At 35.9% G+C, this 11,176-nt stretch overlaps 1 pseudogene; it reads right to left on the bottom strand.

The window, feature by feature from the left end:
* Positions 1-1,471: 1,471 nt before the first annotated feature.
* The window catches only part of LOC149203485 (uncharacterized), a 36,337-nt pseudogene continuing 26,632 nt past the window's right edge, over positions 1,472-11,176 (bottom strand).

The following is an 11,176-nucleotide window of genomic DNA, read 5'->3' as shown; positions in this document are numbered from 1 at the left end:
GCATTTGTTGATTGTTTTAATTTTCTGAGTTATAAATTGATTTTGTTTTGCATATAAATGTTTATTTAAGTTTGGAACATTACATACCATCATCTCAAATATTGTGTGCAAAAAGAAAAAATCTAGCTTCAGTACGTCCCTACAGCATAACAGACAATAAATATTTTGACTAAAGCTTTGCCCAAGGGCAACTTTGTGTTTCACAAAGATAAGTTGGATATTGTGGAGAACCACTTCCTCTCTAAGAATGAGTGTTGAAGTTAGAGAGAAAGTGGTTTAGCTAGATTTGGAGGTGCACTAAATCTGGTAGGGGACCCACCAAAACTCCATTAAGAACAAAGTTTTATTTTTCTCTAATGTTTGACCTAGGAAACACTAACAACAAACCAATCTCAGCCCTTGGATCTTTTGATTCTCAACCATTGAGATCAATTGTGGGGCCCAGGCTAGGTTGATTTGAGATGGAAAAAGGCCAGCGTGGGGTCAACTCGCATTAGATTGTTTTTGGTGAAGGGTTCAAAAAATTCGGGAGAGAAGCTACAACAAAAGCATGCTTCAACAACATGAAAATAACAGAGAAAAAGGGTGTAACAGTTGTGGGAGAGTAGTAGAAGTGCCCAATGCTCGGCACTTGCATAGAACAAGGACGCAGAGGAGGCCATAAAACCTGTATGGATTGCTATAATGCAACCTGTGAGGGAGGGCCACAAGCTGGGTCAATTTCCAGTGTGGCTAAGTAGATTTTAGGGAAGTAAAAAAAAAAATCTATCATAAGGAAGGTATTCCTTCCAGATGTAATTTTTCTTCTAAAAATTTTCTATTTGTTGAGGTCGCCCTAATAGAAGCCACCAGAAAATCATGTTTTTCGGTGTTGGGTTTCCAAGGTAAAATCATTGTGTTTTATGGTGATGTGACTATGTTTTTGTTTATGGGTTTTAGTTATTTATTTCCGTTGCATGTTCTGTTAGAAGAAATCAACATACTTGTGAAAATAAGTTAAATTTCAATTATGTTATTTTCTTGTGATTTTTTGAAGTTAGTTAGCTGAGTTTTTAGAGAAACTAACATTTTTTTCTTGGGAAAAAATTAAAAGGATCATTTTTCTTAATCTACAATTCAGGCACCATAAATTTGAATACATCGATTCTAACAAATTGAACTAAACCAGGGTCAAAGAGATTTTTTTCTCATTTTAGGCATTTAAGACCCTAACATCCACATAAACCAGGGTAACAACTCCTTTGTTAATTCAACCCTGGCATTTAACGAATTTCAAACCATAATATTAATGAATTTCAAACCCTAACAATAACGACTTTAAGGACTTCAAATCCTTTCCATTACACGAGTGAATTACTCAAAAAATCCAAAACTATTACACTATACATAAAATAAATAAATAAAACACTACATATATTCTACTTAACTTGCAAATGGACCTAAAACATCTAAATCTGCCATTCAGCCCTGATTAATGCAAATAATCTAAAATTTTGATGCGGACAAATATCATACTCCTAATATAAGCGATAACAAAAGAAGAAACCCCAGCGACCACAAAATAGACTTTGACGCTCCTCGCTCTGTGTTTGTCTAGGGCCAAGTCCAACAAAATTATCCCCACCCCACCAAGCAAGAGCATAAACCTCGATGAGGTACCTTCGATAATATATTTCCTGTTCACTCTTCTAGAGAGAAAAACCATCGATTTTACATTCCTGTGATATGATCCTAAGGGCTCCCAATGCCAAGCGGTTCGACGATGACATCGTAGATGTAGCTGGAGACCACCAAGAAATTGGTGACTAAGATGAGGGAGAAGACAGTAATCGCTGAGTGCAAGGAAAAGGAGGGAGCCTTCAGGCGCATGCAAGGTACTTTGAGAGAATTGTAAGGAATATTTAGGATGAGAAGCAAGGGATCCATTAAATATGATGATGATAATTATCCACTTGAGGATGCCGAGCTCTAGTGATGAGGAGGAAACTATGTCGTAATTTTTTCAGGGATGAGATTTTGCTTAGAGATGAACTTTAGAATGACCGAATTTAGTATGAGAATATAAGATTTTGTGTGAGGAAATTGTCTTTTCCCTCGATCACTTGGGGGTTTGATGTATTAGTTACCCAACCTTTTAGGTTGGGCTAGCCTGAAACGATGTTGTCCAAATAACGAATCCTCTACTAAAACACACATAAACAAAATTCATCATTCCGAGTGATACCTAGTATCTTGACAAAATAATGAATCCACTACTAACGAAATTCATCTAGCTTGTCTCTGAACTTCCATAAAGTATTATGTAGTAGCTTATCTCTAAACTTCTATCAAGTGCTATATAGTAGCTTGTCTTTGAACTATTTGATCCTTATTGCTATATTCAATAATTAGTTACTATAGTTGTAAGCTTTGTTGAAATTGTAAAGTTTAATGCATTAATTTAAAATGAAAATTAATATTTGCACTATTTTTAAAAGAAATGTGATGGCCAACCATTTGTTTTTTGCATTTACTATTTGTTTGAAAATTTTACATCTACTTAAAAAATTAAGAAAATAGTACAATTTATTATTTATAAATAGTTACATGTAGTAGGGGAGAGCCTTCTATTGTCCCACACATCCATCAAAAAAACATCATAAACCATAAAAAATATGCACATAAATAGTTTATATTAAGTTATATAAGTTATTAAATTATGTCCAAAATGGGCCCATATATTGATTGGACCAACAACTGTCAAACACCAAGCCTTAACATCACAAGTTGACAAGACATAATATTCCAAGTACCTCAAACTATGAATTACCAATTAAATCAAAATGCACTACAAAAAATTCCATTGAATTCTATCCAGGAGTACACCTATCCCATCAAACAGTCACCCACTGATTTCCACTAGAGCAACACATCCCATTGCTTAGTAATACCTGCACAAGAATAGGTGAAATGTGTGTCAACCATATCTACATGTTTGTTTAACCATTCAACCTATTGAAGAAAATAAATGACATCATTCAATTTAGGAATTAGTTCAGAGGATGCAATAAATGACACCAACCCTTTCAATTCAAGTATTAAACACACCAACATTTTCAATTCAGGAATTAAACACAGGAAAGCACAAGGATCAACCATGAAATATTATCAGCCATTTGATCATGTACAAATCAATCCAGAACACACATTTGAATTTGGGAGATGGAAATCCATGCCAATCTTCCCTACCAATTAAATTCTAGATCAAAAAACTATAAAACATCAACTCTTACTGATTTTTCATTTGAAACATTCTTTCTACTCTTCAGTTGTTGGAGACATACAATCTAAGTGTTCAAACACTGTTACATTCATTCTATTCATTAGATGTTAGATACATACAAATAGAGTGTGTGCACAGTGTTACATTCATTCTATTCATCAGCTACTAGAGACATACATGTTTGTTTTTGTTGAATAATGTTATCATATTGATTATTTTATCATTATTTTTGTTGAGAAACAAGGGTAAATTAAAGTCATTGTATCCAATATCACTTTTAAATAGTGTTGAGTCCCAAACCTGCATCTTCCCTATATACCTTTTCAGCCTTCTTTTCCATTTACTTGATCCACCAAGCTGTCAAATCATTGCATATTAGTCTAAAAAGAGCTTATGAAATGGTTTCCTAACTATGTTTATGACTACTGTTTGATTTAGATTTTTGTTCAATCAGCTGCGGAAACTTGTCACTTTCCGCAGCCAGCTCAAGTTTCCGCAGCCATTTTGTCAAAGACTATGTTATAGGTGTCCAACGGAGAATCCGGCCACATGGGCAAGTTGCAAATGACATGTACATGGAGCGTGTCCCCTTGGTTTAGCCGAATCACTCACAAACAGCCATGGTCAAAGACGGTCAAAGGAGGGGTCAAACCAAGAGTTTTGCGGTGGCACGGCTCCGTTTTGCCCACGTGAAGTTTTGCGTGGCAAGATCCTCAATCTATAGAGGTGTGCTAACACCTGTGGATCAATCCTTGAGCCGAATCGAGCAGCCACCACTCCATGGATTTATCTGTCATGATTACCATACCGCTAGATCTCAGGCTGTGGAGATTTACGTGTCTTTTTGGCAGCATAGAATCTAGGAATCAGTTATAGCGTTTTCACTTATAAATAACGTGTTAGTATACGCTGGATAGTTAGTTTTTGATATGTAATCTTGACTGTGTTTTCCGAGCCCACTGTACCGTGCTCTATTTCTATGTTTTTACTGCACTTTAATATATGAGAAGACAACATTCTTGAATTCGATTTGTGATTGAGTATTGATTGGCCGAGGTTGCAGAGGGCCCCTGTACACCAAGGCTCTGTATCTACTGTATAATTTCTCACCTTATTTCATTATGTTACTACTTTTATAATTAGTTGCTTGTATATACTTCCTGATATTTATAATAACTGTTGTTTATCTTTTCTTTTATGCTTTCTCATGGTTGCTAGCTGATCAATCTTTGTCTTTCATGTTCTTGTAGGCAGCCCGGGAAAGTTACATAGTTTTAATGACTACTGACATGAGATAATCTTGTCCTTTCTGCTGATTCATTTACTGAGTTTTAATTCGAGCATTGTCATTTCTTTCAGTTTTGCTTTGCTTATTTACTTTTCTGCCACTTAGATATCATATTACTCATCTGTTTATGATTTCCTTCCTATAGCCAAGTGAATCAATTAGTGAGGAATCAGAATATTATTTGATGTAGTATGATTTAGTTTGCTTTCCTGCAATTTAGTGATTAAATTACTTATGTCATTTTCAAGAATTGAAATATGAATGAGTAGTTAAATCTTAGTTTCCTTTTATGCAATTTGATTTCCTGCAATTTAGATATCATATTACTTAGCTTGTTTATGATTACTTCCTATAGCCGGAGCGAGTCAAAAGGTGAAGGGTCAGAATGTGGGTTGAAGTAGTGTGATTTAGTTTGCTTTGCTTTCAGTCTTTGAGTTGCTTTGAGTTCAGTTTTTATTTTCTTTTCATACAGTAGTAAGGATACTGGGCCATTGTCACTAGTTCACTATTTTGGTACATTTATTTTCTTTTGAGAATTGATTTCATCACAGTCAGTTTGAAACCTTCTTTTTGAGAACTTTAAAGTTTGGAAAATCATTGTAGAAATCACCATTACCATCCATACTTGAATCATTGTAGAAATCACCATTACCATCCATACTTGACTTTCAATTTTTCCATCTCACACTAGGGAATCCACAGAAGATAAACCCAAAAACAAACCAAAAAACTCAAAAACGACAAAGAACAAAGAAATCGGTTATCTTGCATATCCAGTGCACTTCACTTCAACAGTTTACGACTCCCGAATTGACATTTTAAATAGCAATTTAGGACACACTAAATTGACCAAACATTTTGGCGCCATTGTCGGGGAAGTGAAACTAGGTAGCCAATTTCTTAAAAAAAAACAAGAAAATTTCAAGGAAGGAAAAATTGATAACTTCTCAAAGTATGCTCTCCTCTTGCACTTAGTGTGATCTGGAGGATCAGAAAAGAGGGAGTTATTGGTTTAATAATTTCTTGAGTATGCTCTCTTCTTGCACCTAGAGTGACCTGGAAGATCAGAAAGAGAATTATTAGCCTGACTTGAAGAAAAATAAAAAAAATGACATGCATAGAGCAAGAGATTCTAGGGGAAGGTTTTTAGCTAGGGCCAAGAGTTCGATTTTTACAACTCCATATACTTCAAGGAATAGACAAGAGACACCTCCATCATCTCCAACTCACACTCTTAGCCTTAGGATTCTTGGAATTCAAGAGGCAATAGTTGAATTAGGAGACTCTCCCACACCATCCATCGAATCTGAATTAGGAAAAGATCCTTTCTTTCCTTCTACAGGGAGACACATTGTAGTTGAAGAAGTAGAATCACCTGAAGAAGAAGAGGGAGAAATTCCTCCTCGTTCGCCATTAGTAGAGGAACCAGAGGACTCTGAAGTCTCTGAGGAAACTATCATGACAGAGGAAGTAGTAAACGGATTTGGTAGAGGTAGAGGTAGAGGAGGAGGAGGAGGAAACAATGGAGGAGGTAGAGGTAACAATGGGGGAAATAGGGATGGAGATAACTCATTCGGATTTCCTATAGTTGATGAGGATTCTCGAGCAACAATGAAAAACATCTCACCATCTGTCCTCCCAAACTTTCATGGGTTAAGAAATGAGGATCCTGAAACATTTCTATTTGAGTTTGAAGTCATGTGTCGAACTTATGATTATCTAGAAGACTCTCAAAAACTCAAATTGTTTCCTTCAACATTGAAAGGAGCTGCTTTGAAATGGTTCATGGGATTAGTCACTCAATCCATTAGGACTTGGAATGATATGAAACAAACATTTTTGGATAGATACCTGGACTATTGTATTCCCACCAATCACAAGGATGAGGTATTCAAAATGGTGCAAAGAGGAGATGAAAACTTAGAGGATTTACTTGAAAGATTTCAATACAACCTGAAAAGAGCAAAAATGAATAACTTAGATGAGGAAACCTTGAAAGCCCTTCTATTAAAAGCCATTAGAGATGAATGGATAGATATTTTGAACATGATGGGAAAAGGAGATATATCTCAACTTCCACTTCATGATATAGCAGAGCTATGTGTCCATCTCTCAAGGGGAAAATCTAAAACTGGAAAAGGGCCTAGAGATCCTTCTCTCATTAGAGAAAACAAATCTGCAACTGGATCAGTAAGTAGGGCTGAGATTGGCAACATGCTTGATGAATTCAAAACTGATATCTTAGGGAGTCTTAGTGAGCAACTAGACACCCTTAAAATACAAAACAAGCAGAAAGCAGAAGCTGAAGCTTTGGCCATCTTTTGCCCAAAATGTAGAAAGAAACATGCTCTAAGGGAATGTCCCTTGGATGCAAAAGTTGTAGAAACATGTGTGATTTGTTCAGAAAACCATGAGACCAAGGATTGTCCTTCAATTCCTGGGCTCAAAGCTGTCTTTCAAGAAGATCCAAATACAATTGAGTCTCTCTATTTTGTTGCAAGGAGACCTTGGCAGGGGCAACAAAATCAAGGGTTTAACAACTCTATGAACTTTCAACCCCCACCAAATTGGAATCCTTGGCAACAACCTTGGTCCCAACCTCAAAATCCTTTTCAATCATGGGTACAAGGTATGAAAAATCCTTATGGGAGATTTGCTCAATTTTATCAATATCCTCCATCTTTTCAAAATCAACAAGCTCCACAACTTCCAAATCAAAATCCACAACTATCATTGCCATTTCCACAACAACAACAACCTTCTCAAGAGAATCCAAATTCTCAACTCTTGCTTCCATTCCAACAGAAGACAAATCAACTACCTTCCCAGCCATTGCCGAACCCCAACAATAAAAACCCTCAAAATACTTACATGGTAGAAGGACAACAATTTCCTACCTATATGATTGTTACTCTCAATGATGTACAACTTAGATCTGGTAGAGTTTTAGATAAGCCTTCTATAGATGCTCAAAAGAAAAGCATTTCTGAGGAAGATTCTCTTGAAGCCAATAAAGGTTCTGAAGTATCTCTTCAAAACCCAAACACTCAAAAAGAAAAATAAAAAGAGTCAACCCCCACAACTCCTATAGTTGAGCAACCTGCATCTTCATCCACACCTCCTTTTCCTGAAAGATTACAAATTGACAAAGGGGTTGAAAAACAAATCTTGTTGCCTAACTATGATTTTCTAGATGAATTAAAGAATGTCTGTATCAAGATTCCCTTGTTACAAGCCATTAGAGAGATTCCTATTCTAGCAAAAACAATAAAGGAGTTGAGTCTTAAAAGAACAGGAAGGAAACCGAGAGATACAAGAAGAATCCACCTGGTAGAAAAAATTGCAGATATCATGATGGGAAAAATTACTATGCAGAAGTATGTAGATCCCGGTAGTCCAATTGTCAAAACACATATCGATGGGGTAGAAATTCCAAATACTTTGATTGATTTATGGGTTGCTATCAACATTATGAGTAGACAGACTATGGAACAACTAAAACTTCCTAATCTTATTTTTACACCTGCTTTACTACAACTTGCAAATCGATCAATTATCAAACCAGATGGTGTATTAGAAGACATTTCAGTCTCCTTAGACTCTTGGGAATATCCAGTAGATTTCATGATTTTAACTCCCAAGAGTAATTTAGGAGGACACCCTCTCATCTTAGGAAGACCTTGGCTAGCCACAACTGATGCTTTTATCAGTTGTAGGTCTGGGGATATGTATATTTCTGATGGTAATTCGACAAAGAAATTCAATCTGTATCCTCCAGCAAAAGCAATTACAGAAATAGGAGATAATGAGTGGGTTGATGATGAGGATACTATACAACCTGTCTTTACCATTTCTGAAATCAGTGAATATAGTCAAATTCTGAACACATTAGAAAACTTTGAAACATCTTCAGAATATGACCACACACAATTTCAGTTAGATTCTGACATTGAGTATCTATCATCTAGACAAATGTCTCTTTTCTCTATGGAAGAGTTTGGTAGTTCCGCCATTGAGATCTTTCCAGGTAAAACATTGAATATCAACAAAAACTTGGAAAAATCACAACAGGGAGAGCTAAACAAAATCTTGCAAAAACATTCTACTGCATTTGCATGGGAGTATACCGATATGAAAGGTATTGACCCTAAGACTTGCATTCATCACATCTATATCGAGGAAAATAGTAGACCAATCAGACAATCACAGAGAAGGATGAATCCAAACCTTAGGGAGATAGTGAAAGAAGAGCTCCAAAAACTACTCAATGTAAACTTCATTTATCCAATTTCAGATAGCCGATGGGTTTCTCCTTTGGTTATAGTACCTAAAAATAATGGTAAATGGAGGGTATGCATTGACTACAAGGAATTGAACAAAGCAACTTTGAAGGATCACTTTCCTTTACCCTTTATCGATCAGGTATTAGATACTTTAGCAGGCAAAAAGTATTTTTCATTTTTGGATGGTTTTAGTGGCTATAATCAGATTCAGGTAGCACCTGAAGATCAAGATAAGATCACATTTATTTTTCCATGGGGAACTTTTTCTTACCGAGTACTTCCTTTTGGATTATCTAATGCACCCGCGATATTTCAAAGGGTAGTACTGGGAATCTTTTCTGATCTAATCCATGATTGTGTAGAGGTTTATATGGATGATTTTACAGTTTATGGTAATTCATTTGAAGAGGCATTAGAGAATTTGGAAAAATTCCTTATAAGGTGTAAAGAAACAAACTTTTCATTGAGTCATGAAAAATGCTTTATGATGTTTACTGAAGGTATTGTTTTGGGACATCATATTTCGGGGGATGGGATTAAAGTTGATAGATCAAAAGTTGAAGTCATCTCCAAGTTGCCTATTCCAAATTGTCAAAAAGATGTTAGAAGTTTTCTTGGATTTACTCGATACTATAGAAGATTTATCGAAAACTTCACTAAAATAGCATCTCCACTCTTCAAATTACTTACAAAAGACTGTGAATTCAAATGGGATCCTGATTGTCAATCTGATTTTGAAACTTTGAAAACAAGAAGATCTGAAGCACCCATTTTGAGAGGGCCAAATTGGAAAGTGCCTTTCCATATTTTGTTGGGTCAAAAGGATTTAGTTCCTTATGCCAATTACTACACCAGTAAAAATTTGACTCCCACCGAGTTAAACTATACTATGACTGAAAAATAGTTCTTAGCTGTTATTCATGCAATCAATAAGTTTAAACATTATATAACATGCTATGAAACTTTTGTCCATACTGATCATTCTGCAATTAGATATCTAATGAACAAACCTGTTACTAATGGCAGAGTTACAAGATGGCTCTTACTTTTACAAGAATTCAATATTACTGTGTTGGATAGACCAGGGAAACAAAATGTAGTAGCTGATTTCTTGTCTAGAATCCAAAATACTAACGAAGATTCTCTTGTAGATGATAAGTTTCCAGATGAATATTTATTTGCAGTAACTACTAAGACTCCTTGGTATGCAGATATTGCTAACTATTTGGTTATAGGGAAGCTACCTCCACATTTATTTCCTAGTGAAAAAAGAAGAATTATTCAGGAGAGTTCGAATTATTCATGGATTTCTAATGAATTGTTTAAAACAGGGCTAGATTGTGTGATCAGAAGATGTGTTCGGGAAGATGAAATGCCTGAAATCCTTAAGGCATGTCATGATGAACCATGCATTGGACACTTTGCTGACAAAAGGACGGCCTATAAAATCCTTTCTTTAGGATATTATTGGCCTTCCCTCTTCAAAGATGCAAAACAATATGTCAGAAGGTGTGACAGCTGCCAAAGAGTTGGGAGACCGACTCTTTCAAATGAAATGCCATTACAACCACAGGTACTCATCGAACCCTTTGAAAAATGGGCTTTAGATTTTATTGGACCCATTAATCCACCATCTAAACAGAAGAAGTATATATTGGTATGCACTGATTATGTCACTAAATGGGTAGAAGCCAAAGCATTGCCTTCTGCCACTGAAAATTCAGTTGTTCATTTTCTTTATGAGGATATTTTTACTCGTTTTGGTGTCCCAAGAGAAATTGTGACAGATCAGGGAAGTCAATTTACATCTAACTTGATGGAGAAGCTGATGGAAGAATACAAAATCAAGCACAGAAAATATAATCCTTACCATCCGCAAGCAAATGACCAAGTGGAGTCTACAAACAAAGTTCTTGAGAGCATCATCACAAAAACTGTCCATCTACATAGAAGAGATTGGGCAGAGAGGCTTCCTAAAGCCTTGTGGGCCTACAGAACTACATGGAGGAACACAACAAGACATTCTCCCTATGAACTTGTTTATGGGAAAGAAGTCCTGCTCCCCATTGAATTTCAAGTCAAGACTTTCAAGATGGCAGTTCAGTTGGGGATGAATCTATCAGAAGCCCAAAAGCACAGAATGGAGCAGCTGAATGAGCTAGATGAGATCAGACAAGAAGAAATTTTAAGAACTAATCTAGTTCAACATCAAAGAGCTAAGTGGCATGACAGATACATCAAAGAAAAAAAGTTTCAAGAAGGAGATTGGGCACTACTGTTTGATTCCAAGTTTAAAGACTTCAAAGGTAAATTTCAAACTCATTGGCTTGGGCCATATGAGAT

The sequence above is a fragment of the Pinus tabuliformis genome, chromosome 2_1 (assembly GCF_031772625.1).
Source record: "Pinus tabuliformis cultivar Carrire ecotype Pingquan chromosome 2_1, CPIR1, whole genome shotgun sequence".
Classification (NCBI taxonomy): Eukaryota; Viridiplantae; Streptophyta; class Pinopsida; order Pinales; family Pinaceae; genus Pinus; species Pinus tabuliformis.
Note: the sequence above shows the minus strand (reverse complement) of the source record. Positions and strands in the feature narration are given on the sequence as shown.